At 30.9% G+C, this 9,713-nt stretch overlaps 1 long non-coding RNA gene and 1 pseudogene across 2 annotated transcripts; one reads left to right on the top strand and one right to left on the bottom strand.

The window, feature by feature from the left end:
- The first annotated feature begins 433 nt into the window (after positions 1 to 433).
- LOC145133439 (GDSL esterase/lipase At1g28580-like) lies at positions 434 to 2,366 on the top strand (annotated as a pseudogene). Its single transcript, XR_013718586.1, has 5 exons — positions 434 to 701; positions 888 to 1,115; positions 1,314 to 1,462; positions 1,601 to 1,876; positions 1,985 to 2,366. The product of XR_013718586.1 is annotated as a GDSL esterase/lipase At1g28580-like (transcript).
- A 3,547-nt stretch (positions 2,367 to 5,913) lies between these two features.
- Positions 5,914 to 7,227, bottom strand: LOC145129623 (uncharacterized). Its single transcript, XR_013717568.1, has 3 exons — positions 7,048 to 7,227; positions 6,102 to 6,168; positions 5,914 to 6,021 (listed from the first exon to the last, which is right to left on the bottom strand). It is a non-coding gene; the product is annotated as an uncharacterized LOC145129623 (long non-coding RNA).
- Positions 7,228 to 9,713: the final 2,486 nt, after the last annotated feature.

Raw genomic sequence — 9,713 nt, 5'->3', positions numbered from 1 at the left:
CAGATCCGTCATTTTGAAAATAAAAAAATCAGAATAAATTGGACCAAAGACGCAACAAAATGAAAATTTTGGACCACTGGTGCTAGTCCAAACATTTTTAAATATTGAATCTTTGAATATTGAACGTTACAGAAAAAATAAGAAAAAACATATCCTGAGAAATATATGCAAATGTTATTTTAGGTGAAATTGTTTTTTATTTTTTGGTTGTAAGTTTTATGAAGAAATGAATTACATGTTAAAAATCCAAGAATCCTAACATTTTTTTCTAGTTAAATGAAAAACATGTTAAAAAGCCAAAAGTTTAATTAAATAACATATTTTTTTTCAGTATATTTATTTACATAGTGATTTTTTATATAATGGGAGCTCCATGCTAACTTTGGCACGAAATTTTATTACCTTCTTCTTTATTTTCAAAGATCATATTGTAATGGAGTTTTGTACATGTTCTTGGTCCATTACAAGCTTGATCTTAGTGATTTTGCAGCTGTTGTTATGGAATAGAAGCTTGTACGCTAATGGATGCTATACGTCCATCTTCAGCTTTGGCGACTCACTGGCCGACACGGGTAATATTAAACAACTCGCCGCCATATCACATGCGGACGTTCAGTCTCTTCAGCCTCCTTACGGCGAAACCTTCTTTCATGAACCCACCGGTCGTGCCTCCAATGGACGCCTCATCATCGATTTCCTAGGTAATTCGTCATCAATTTGAAACGACTCATATATAGTGATAATTGTAGATATGTGACATCTAGTAAAAAATATCTAATAAAGTACGTACTATAATTGGGTTAAACGTTGCGTTTAATTTTCTAGGAATAAAGTTATTCATGTTCTATGTGAATTAATGACATTACATTTTCTTGTTGTTCATGAAGCTGAGAGTCTTGGGTTGCCACTAATACCACCGTTTCTGCACGATAAGGAGAGTGACAATGTGGTGGCTTTGGGACAAGGAGTTAATTATGCAGTCGTGGCAGCAACAGCATTGGATACATCATTTCATGAAGCAAGAGGGACTGTTGATCCTACAGCAAATGTATCTTTAGGAGTTCAATTGGCATGGTTTAAACGATCATTGACCTCTATTTGCAGCAAAGCCTCAGGTAATCAAACATGCATGCGTATATGCTTCTACTGTATACACTTGTGCTAACCATACACGTACGTGCATATATATAATATTTAATTTGTTATAAATTGGAATGGGATTATAATTTTCTAAAAAGTCGAAGATTCTTGTTTATAGTTTTGAGATTCAAACACTATTTGTGAGTACTTGTATTGATTATAATTGTTGGCAGATTGTAGAAACATAATTGGGCGTTCTTTGATCCTAATGGGAGAGATTGGTGGAGGCGATTACAACAATGCAATATTTGGCGATAAGCCAATCGAGGAGGCCCAATCATATGTTCCTCTTGTTATTGATACAATCATCTCAACAGTCAATGTAACTACTCAAATCGTTCAAGTATATATTTTAAATTATCACCACTAACAATAACACCACTCACAATTTTAATTTCTTTTTAATTCTAGTGTACCATTATCTCATGGGTTTAATTGATTCTAATAGTTTTAAATACAGGAGCTAATTGATATGGGGGCTCAAACACTGGTTGTTCCAGGAACCTTTCCACTTGGGTGTTCTAGTTCAATTCTAACAGTTGGTGCTTCTAAAAACCAAGAAGATTATGATAACAGAACCGGTTGTCTCATCAGGTTCAATAAACTTGTCGAATACCACAACATCTGCTGAAAAAGAAACTAAACCACCTTCGAGAGCTTCATCCGAATGTCATCATCATCTATGCTGACTACAACGATGCTGCCATGCAGATTATATATTCTCCAGTTAAATTTGGTACAAAACATGTTATAATATTTCTAGTGCTCCACGATTTACCATGTTATTGAGTAATTTAGTATCTTGATTTATGTTCTTGTTGGGATGGAATTCAAAATTTTGTAGGATTCACAAATCCGGTTTTGAAGTCGTGTTGTGGAGGTGAAGGTCCATATAACTACAATATATTGGCCCTATGTGGACGAGCATTTTCGACCGTGTGTAATGACCCCGATGCATATGCTTACTGGGATGGAATACACTTTACAGAAGCTGCATACAGAATAATTTTCAAGAGTTTATTTCAAGGCCAATATACTACACCCCGCTTTAATTCCATGTGTCCTACACCTACACCTACATCAACATCACAACTCAGAGTTGCTTTATGGAGATCACAAATACAACGGTGACCTATCAGAGCCGGCAAGGGAGACATGTACTTTCCATTAAAAATGCAGTACAAATATTTCATATATTGTTACAGTTTATGTAAACTACTACATAATTAAAATAAAATAAATGGCATCCACAATCCATATAGTTTAATGAAAAAGTTGAATAAAATAGAATGCCTAGTGAGTAGTAACCATTCAAGGGATGAAAGTCAATCATAATAGATGTCATGTTGGTGTTTAATGGAGTCCGGATGTGTTTGGTTGAGTTTAGCGTATCGTACCGGTTATTACCTAAAGCGGGCTGTTTGGCACTTTTTAAAAAAATGCAGGGGCTATTTGGTACTTGTATTCAAAACGCATGTGTTGTGAAGTAGTTTTCTTGGCCAATTTTATGATTACGTAAATAATGAATCTACTGAATTTAATAACTTCAAAGAAAAAGAAGTATAACAGTAAAGGGGCGTTTGGTGCAGAGGATGTTTTTGTAAGGAATTGGAATATGTCATTGGTTTGGTTGGTGGAAAAGAAATTTAACTCAATTGCATTTCTTTGCTATTTTATGTTTGATTTGTGAATATATCAAAGAAATTGGAATGTAAATTAATTTATGTTATAAGAAGAATATGTTGGTGTTTTAATCGGTTTATGAGTACAATTTTGTCTTTTAATAAATAAAAAGTAAACTGGAATTCAATTCTTATTCTTACGAATGAAGAAATCCCTCGAACATGTTTTTTAAGAGTTATCCTGAAATTTAATTCCATTGGTTGGTTTCAAAACCAAACACGCCACATAGTGGAATTAGAGATTACAATTCCACTGGAATCCAGGAACCAAAGATGCCCTAAGGCCAAAGTCATTTAAATGCTTTTGCAACATGCCTTGGAAAACACACTACAAGAAAGGTGGGTATTAGCGGCGACGTCTTTAGCGACGACAACCCCCATTAGCGGCGACATGTAATTGACGTTTTACATGTCGCCGCTAATCGGGGCGGTCACCGCTAATACCCGCACAGTGTCCATCCGCGTCAAATAAACCCTGTCCGTTCGATCTGCATTTAATCTAATGGTTGGAAATGAGTAAAAAAGGCGCTGCCTTTTCCCCCAGAAGTGTCACTGCTAATACCCATATGCCTTTGCTAAAGGCCATATGTCGCTTCTAAAGGCATGTCGTCGCCGCTAATGGCTTTCGCAGATAACCCCCGACTTCAGCTCTTTTCTGCGTCTGCCTCCTTTGTTGTCTTCCAAAACGATTCCCAAACAGCTCTTCCTTCCGACAACGTTCGATTGCTGCCACAACCCTCGTTTCTAACAACAATTACCGCCGACCACCACTGGACCTCCATTACCAGCGACGACCACAGCGTCTCCGGAAAATTTGACGATTTAAGGTCCAAATCCTCCGTATTTTCTATTCCTCTTCTGTTTTGGTGTTTTCTTTTTTACCTATTTTAAGCTTTTAATTTAAAGATTGTTGTCGGAAAAATCTAGTTTCTGGCAGGATTGTGGAACTCTTGCCGGAAAAATTCGAAATTACACCACCACTTTTCATCTTTTTGTCTTCCATTTTGTAAATGTATTTTATTTGTATGTGTATGATGCATGTATGTGTTTTTCCATGTGTATTATTTTTTTATATATGTGTGTTATTTGTATATATATTATTTGTGTATGTGTATGTGTATGACTTTTGAAATTATATATGTAATTTGCATGTATGGAAAAAATGAAATATAATGGAAAAAAAGTATGATGCTCTAATTAATGTGTAATATGTGTAGGAAGCATGTTTATGTGTATTTGTATGTATAATGTATATATTTATGTAGGTAATGTGTGGAAAAATGAAAAAGAAAATGATGCTATAATGAATATGTAATATGTGTAGGACGGATGTTTAAGTGTATTTGTCTATACTGTAATGTGTATGAGGTATGATGCAATATGTGAAGGAAGCATGTTTAAATGTATTTATGTAGAAAGTACAATGCTATAATGGAAAAAAAAAGTTTGTGTATTTGTATGCAACTTGGAAAGTACAATGCTATAACTGAAAAAAATAAAAGATAAAAAAAGTCAATGTATTTGTATGCAACTTGGAAAGTACCACGCTGTAATTGAAAAAAAATAAATTGTGTATTTGTATGCAACTTGGAAAGTAAAATGTTATAATTGAAAAAAAAAAAAAAGTTTGTGTATTTGTATGCAACTTGGAAAGTACAATGCTATAATGGAAAAATATTTAAAGAAAATAGTTTGTACTTTACAAACTATTTTTGTTTTCATTTTTTTTTCCATTATAGCATTGTACTTTCCAAATTACATATAAACACACAAACTTTTATTTTTTCATTTTGTTTTTCCAATATATAATTGTACTTTCCAAAAATATTGTAAAGTACAATGCTATAAAAGGATAAAATATAATACAATAAATAAATAAAAAAATATATGCAAAAGTACAATGCTATAATGGAAAAAAATGAAAAAAAAAAAGTTTGTGTATTTGTATGCACCTTGAAAAGTACAATGCTATAATTGAAAAAATTAAAAAAAAAAAGTATGTGTATTTATATGCAACTTGGAAAGTACAATGCTATAATTGAAAAAAAATAAAAAAAAAATGTTTGTGTATTTGTATGTAACATGGAAAATACAATGCTATAATGATAAAAATGAAAAAAAATAGTTTGTACTTTATAATTTTTTATTTCATTTTTCCATTATAGTATTGTACTTTCCAAATTACATACAAATACAAAAACTTTTATTTTTTCATTTTTTTTCCATTATTGCATTGTAATTTCCAAATTACATACACATACACGAACTTATATTTTTTTTCTTTTTTTCCATTATAGTATTGTACTTTCCAAACTATTGTAAAGTACAATGCTATAATAGGATAAAATATGATACTATAAATAAAAAAAATATATGCAAAAGTACAATGCTAAAATAGAAAAAACAATATAATATTTAAAGTACAGTTTTATTAAATAACAAAAATATTGTAAACTACAATGCTTAAATAGAATAAACAATATAATATTTAAAGTACAATGCCACTACAAAAAATATGTCATTTAGTGGCACACAAAAAGTGCCACTAAAAACCCAAAAAATGCCACTAAAGGCTTCTCGTAAAATCAGCGGCACACATAATAAGTGTCACTAGAAGCGCTCCTACTAAAACCTTTTAGTAGAACCTTTTGCTTTTGTCGCTGCAATTTTTAGGCTTTTAGTGACACTTTTTTATTTGTCACTGTAGAATAAAAGTTTTTTGTGGCACATATTTTATGCCAATGAATGGTCATTTGATTAAAAAAATAATGTTAGTTTTAGTTACACAATTTAAGATTTTAGTGGCATTTTTTTATTTGCCACAATACAAGAAAATTGTTATAACAAAATATAACCTTTTCATCCTCCTTTTAAATATATCATACCTTCTTAATAGACCCCTTGACTCATCTGATTAATATGAATATTGTTAGCCTTCTAAAATAATAATATTAATAGTAATCTAACATGTAATTTTTGAATATTTTAGTGAAAAACAAACTAGTCACAATATGATAGTTTTATTAATGGAAATGGTTATTTTCTAGAATATATTCATGATTCTCAAATGTGTACAAAAACAAGCATGTCTAGTAATTGTCTTCATCAATTTCTAACTTTCAAAGGTAATAACATATGATTTTATCGGATGTCCCCGGAGGTTCAAGCCCTCCTTCTAGCAAATGCAATTTGTCAAAACCTGCATATTTGAACAATTTATAAGAGGGTATAATAGTAATTTCACTTTTACTCCAAAAGGAATGAAACCATTTTGGTTACCTGAGACTGAGAATTGTTCAAAGCTGCCCGTCTAGCCACCGTGAAATTTATCTTTGGCATTCAATCCCTGTACCATAAACAAAATAGAGAAAAAGACTAAATGGTCCTTATATTTCCCACAAAATTAACATTATGGCAAAAAAAAATAATAACATATTTCAATATCAATTCCTGTTGATTCCATATTCACATCAACCATTATCTCAATTTATAGAAGCAATCCAGGTCTATCTTCTGTCTCTATGCACAACAAGCTAAAAAAACACAAAGTACAAACCAGTCAACTTGACATGCATGAAACAAAGTGAAAATATGAAATAGTTTTTTTATGTCTTATGTTTTTATTTTGGTATTTGAAAATTTACTTTAAAATAAATTGCTTAGTCTCTAACCTTATTTTAGGTCCAACATCATTGACATGCATATGATTCTCTATATTTGTATCAAGTTGCCATCAAGATACATATGTTAATTAGCATGATATAAATCAATAAACCATTAGTAATGACAAAGTTTAATTAATTTATATAACTTTTTTATGAAAAAGATAACCCTATAAAGATGTCCAGCCTAAAATATGATCAGATATTTTTTTTGACAAATTCCACATAACATAAGTTAATCATGATTTTTTGAAGCTTAGTGCAAGTAGATTACATGTGGGAGACATCTAACCCTTTGAAAGTGTGACAAAAAAAACATGACAATTCTTTCCGTGACTCATCAACATAGGATTTCCAAAAGAAATTAGAATCTCGACGGTTATTGTTTTTATAAAAGAAAATTAAAAAAATATATATTTCCATATTTGTAGACCAATTTCAAATGTTTCCTGAAATTCTTCCAGAATGTTTCATAATCTTTAAATAAAAAATAAATAAATAAATAAAAGATATTACAATTTACAAAGTGAACAAAAATATCAACTTTATAAAAATAATATTACCTCTCGATTCTAACTCATGGATATGCTAAGAATCAAGCCAAACGCCTTTCGGACCAATCGTTTCCTCATCATCCTTACCTTTTTTAGGAAAACTAAATTCAATAATAAAATTATTTCCATATAAATTTAAAGAAAAAAGAATTTTAAATGCACTTACAACACGGTTTTAATACGTATATCATGTTCAGAAGCACCTTCCAAAAGTTGTGGATCGGTAACACCGAGGAATCAAATTTTGTCCAAAGCATCACTCGCATTGTTGAAAGTATGGAAGTTTTTATTTATATACTCATTAGATGATTTATACAAGGGCATGAATGTACATTACAAATTTGTGTTTGTATGTATACATCACATATGCATTAGGATGTAAAAGAAACGGTAATGAATTATTATATAATTTATTAGTATATTAAAAAAATTATATAATATTAAGAAAAAAGGTACCATGTAAGAGTTTGATCTTTAACTCTTTGATGCTTTAAGAAGATTGAATTTTCCATGTAGAGTTGCAACATGAGAGTTCTCCATATTCGACCAAATATCATCTGAAACAAATTGCTCACAACAATAAGAAATAAAATAACATAAAAAGCGTTGAGTGAAAAAGGGAAATGTGGAAATTATACTTATAGATCATAGCTCCTTGTTACCAAAACATCAAGATCTCTCCATATTTCATTCACCTCACCAATTTGGTTTTGGATTTCTTATATTCTCTATCTCTGTCCTCAACAATAGACTCTTTGAAAGCAATCTCCTTGTCCAATAACAACACTTCTTATCATTAGAAATGAGTCACTTTAAAATGATCGTGATGATCGATAGAAATACTTTAACCTGATCATACTAGTCCGAAGCTGAAGGAGCAGATGCATTATTGAAGAAATGGAGGTAACTTCACAAAAATAGTATACAATAGTTTGGTTATGTTTCTAGAAATATTTCGTTTTATCTACATATTAGTTTTATGTTTCTAGAAACACCCTTTAGTTTCCTTTACATGTGATTTATACAAAGAAATACAAGTTGACATCAGCATATATATTAAAATTTCAACCCATGTTGCTTCATCCCAGGGTCTTTTCACAGTTCCACAAGAAGAGATCAGCAAAATAGGTAAATCTAAGAGCACAAAGGGTGGACCTTATCAGAAAGTTTGGATGTGTTTGGTGACATAATAAGATAATGATTATGAATTATATCAATAAAGACCATTATTGTTTATTATAGTAACACCAATGACCATTAAGTCCTCTCAATGTAAATGTAAATATATAATCGTGTAGATTTCCAATAGATAAAATTTTGCTTGAATACAAAAACATCTAAGAAGAAAAGATAGGATACATTGTACATACATGATCGATTGCAAATATTTGAGGTCCAACCAAACTTGTGGAGTAAATTATGGCACAAGACAAAATCTAGTGTACATTATAACATACTTAACTAACAAACAATTCAATTGTATATCATACAGCTACATAGTTGAGGACAATAGAAACAGATGAAAACAGAAATAGGTAAATTTGTGGAGTAAACTATAACCACTCGAGAATGGCCATGGAGGCATCGATATTGCCCTAGAGAAATTGGAATCAAAATGAAAATTAAAACTAGATTCATACCTGATTTCGTGATTTCATGAACGTGATGATTTCGGATGGATTGCGAATTGCGTTTGGATGTCGTAACTCCTAAAATTTCCACGATGATGTTAGGGTTGATTTCGTAACTCCAACAATAGCCCCGACGATGTTAGGGCTCTCCGTTGTGAGGCTTTGAAATTAGAGTACAATTGAATAAAACATCTGAAAGGGCAAAAATGTAATTTGAAATATTGTTTAATATCAACATTTTTATGGATGGGAGGAAAGCAAACTGGTAGCGGAGATTTCAATCTTTCTTTAGTGGCACAAAACATGAATGGTAAAATCAAAATAAAATTTTAGTGGCACATAATAAACAAATGACACAAAATCTATAATTTTCTATGACATTTTAAATTAATATGCCACTAATAAATATGAATATTAGTGGCATAATTTATAGGTGTCACTAAAAAACCTAATTTTTATAGTGGCATATAAGATATGCCACTAAAAACAAAATATAGTGGCAAAAAATAAATATGACATTAAAAGTGTATGTCACTAAATGTCAATTTATTTGTAGTGTGCTATTGTAAAAATGACAAAAAAAAATTCATTCAAATTATATTCGTTTGCGTGTTTTCTTTGTAATAATCATGAGTCTAGAAATACCCGTCTGAAAGTGATTTAGAAATTAATTTCGGGGTGTCCCCGTTTCGGGACTACTTTTTGAATACTTTTTCTCATTTAGGATGTGAACATGTATTATATGATTGTTTGTTTAAGAAAGATTTTGTTGTCATTTTCTCTTTGTTCCTCGTGCATGTGTGTGTGTGTGTGTATATATATATATATATATATATATATATATATATATATATATATATATACACTTGGGAGCTAAGGGGAAATGATGTCGAATTTTTCTTAAACATACAATCATGTAATACACGTTCACATATGAGATAAGGTATTGAAAAATCGGGTTTAGAAGCCTACCTTTGTGAATACTCTATCCGTTTCTGATTATTTGTTCATGTGTTCCCCTGTTGGGTATACTTTTTGAATCAT

Source organism: Lactuca virosa, chromosome 8, assembly GCF_052849685.1.
Source record: "Lactuca virosa cultivar CGN04683 chromosome 8, Lactuca_virosa_CGN04683_v6, whole genome shotgun sequence".
Lineage (NCBI taxonomy): Eukaryota > Viridiplantae > Streptophyta > Magnoliopsida > Asterales > Asteraceae > Lactuca > Lactuca virosa.
The sequence above is the reverse complement of the archived record's forward strand: the minus strand, read 5'-3'. Positions and strand labels throughout refer to the sequence as shown.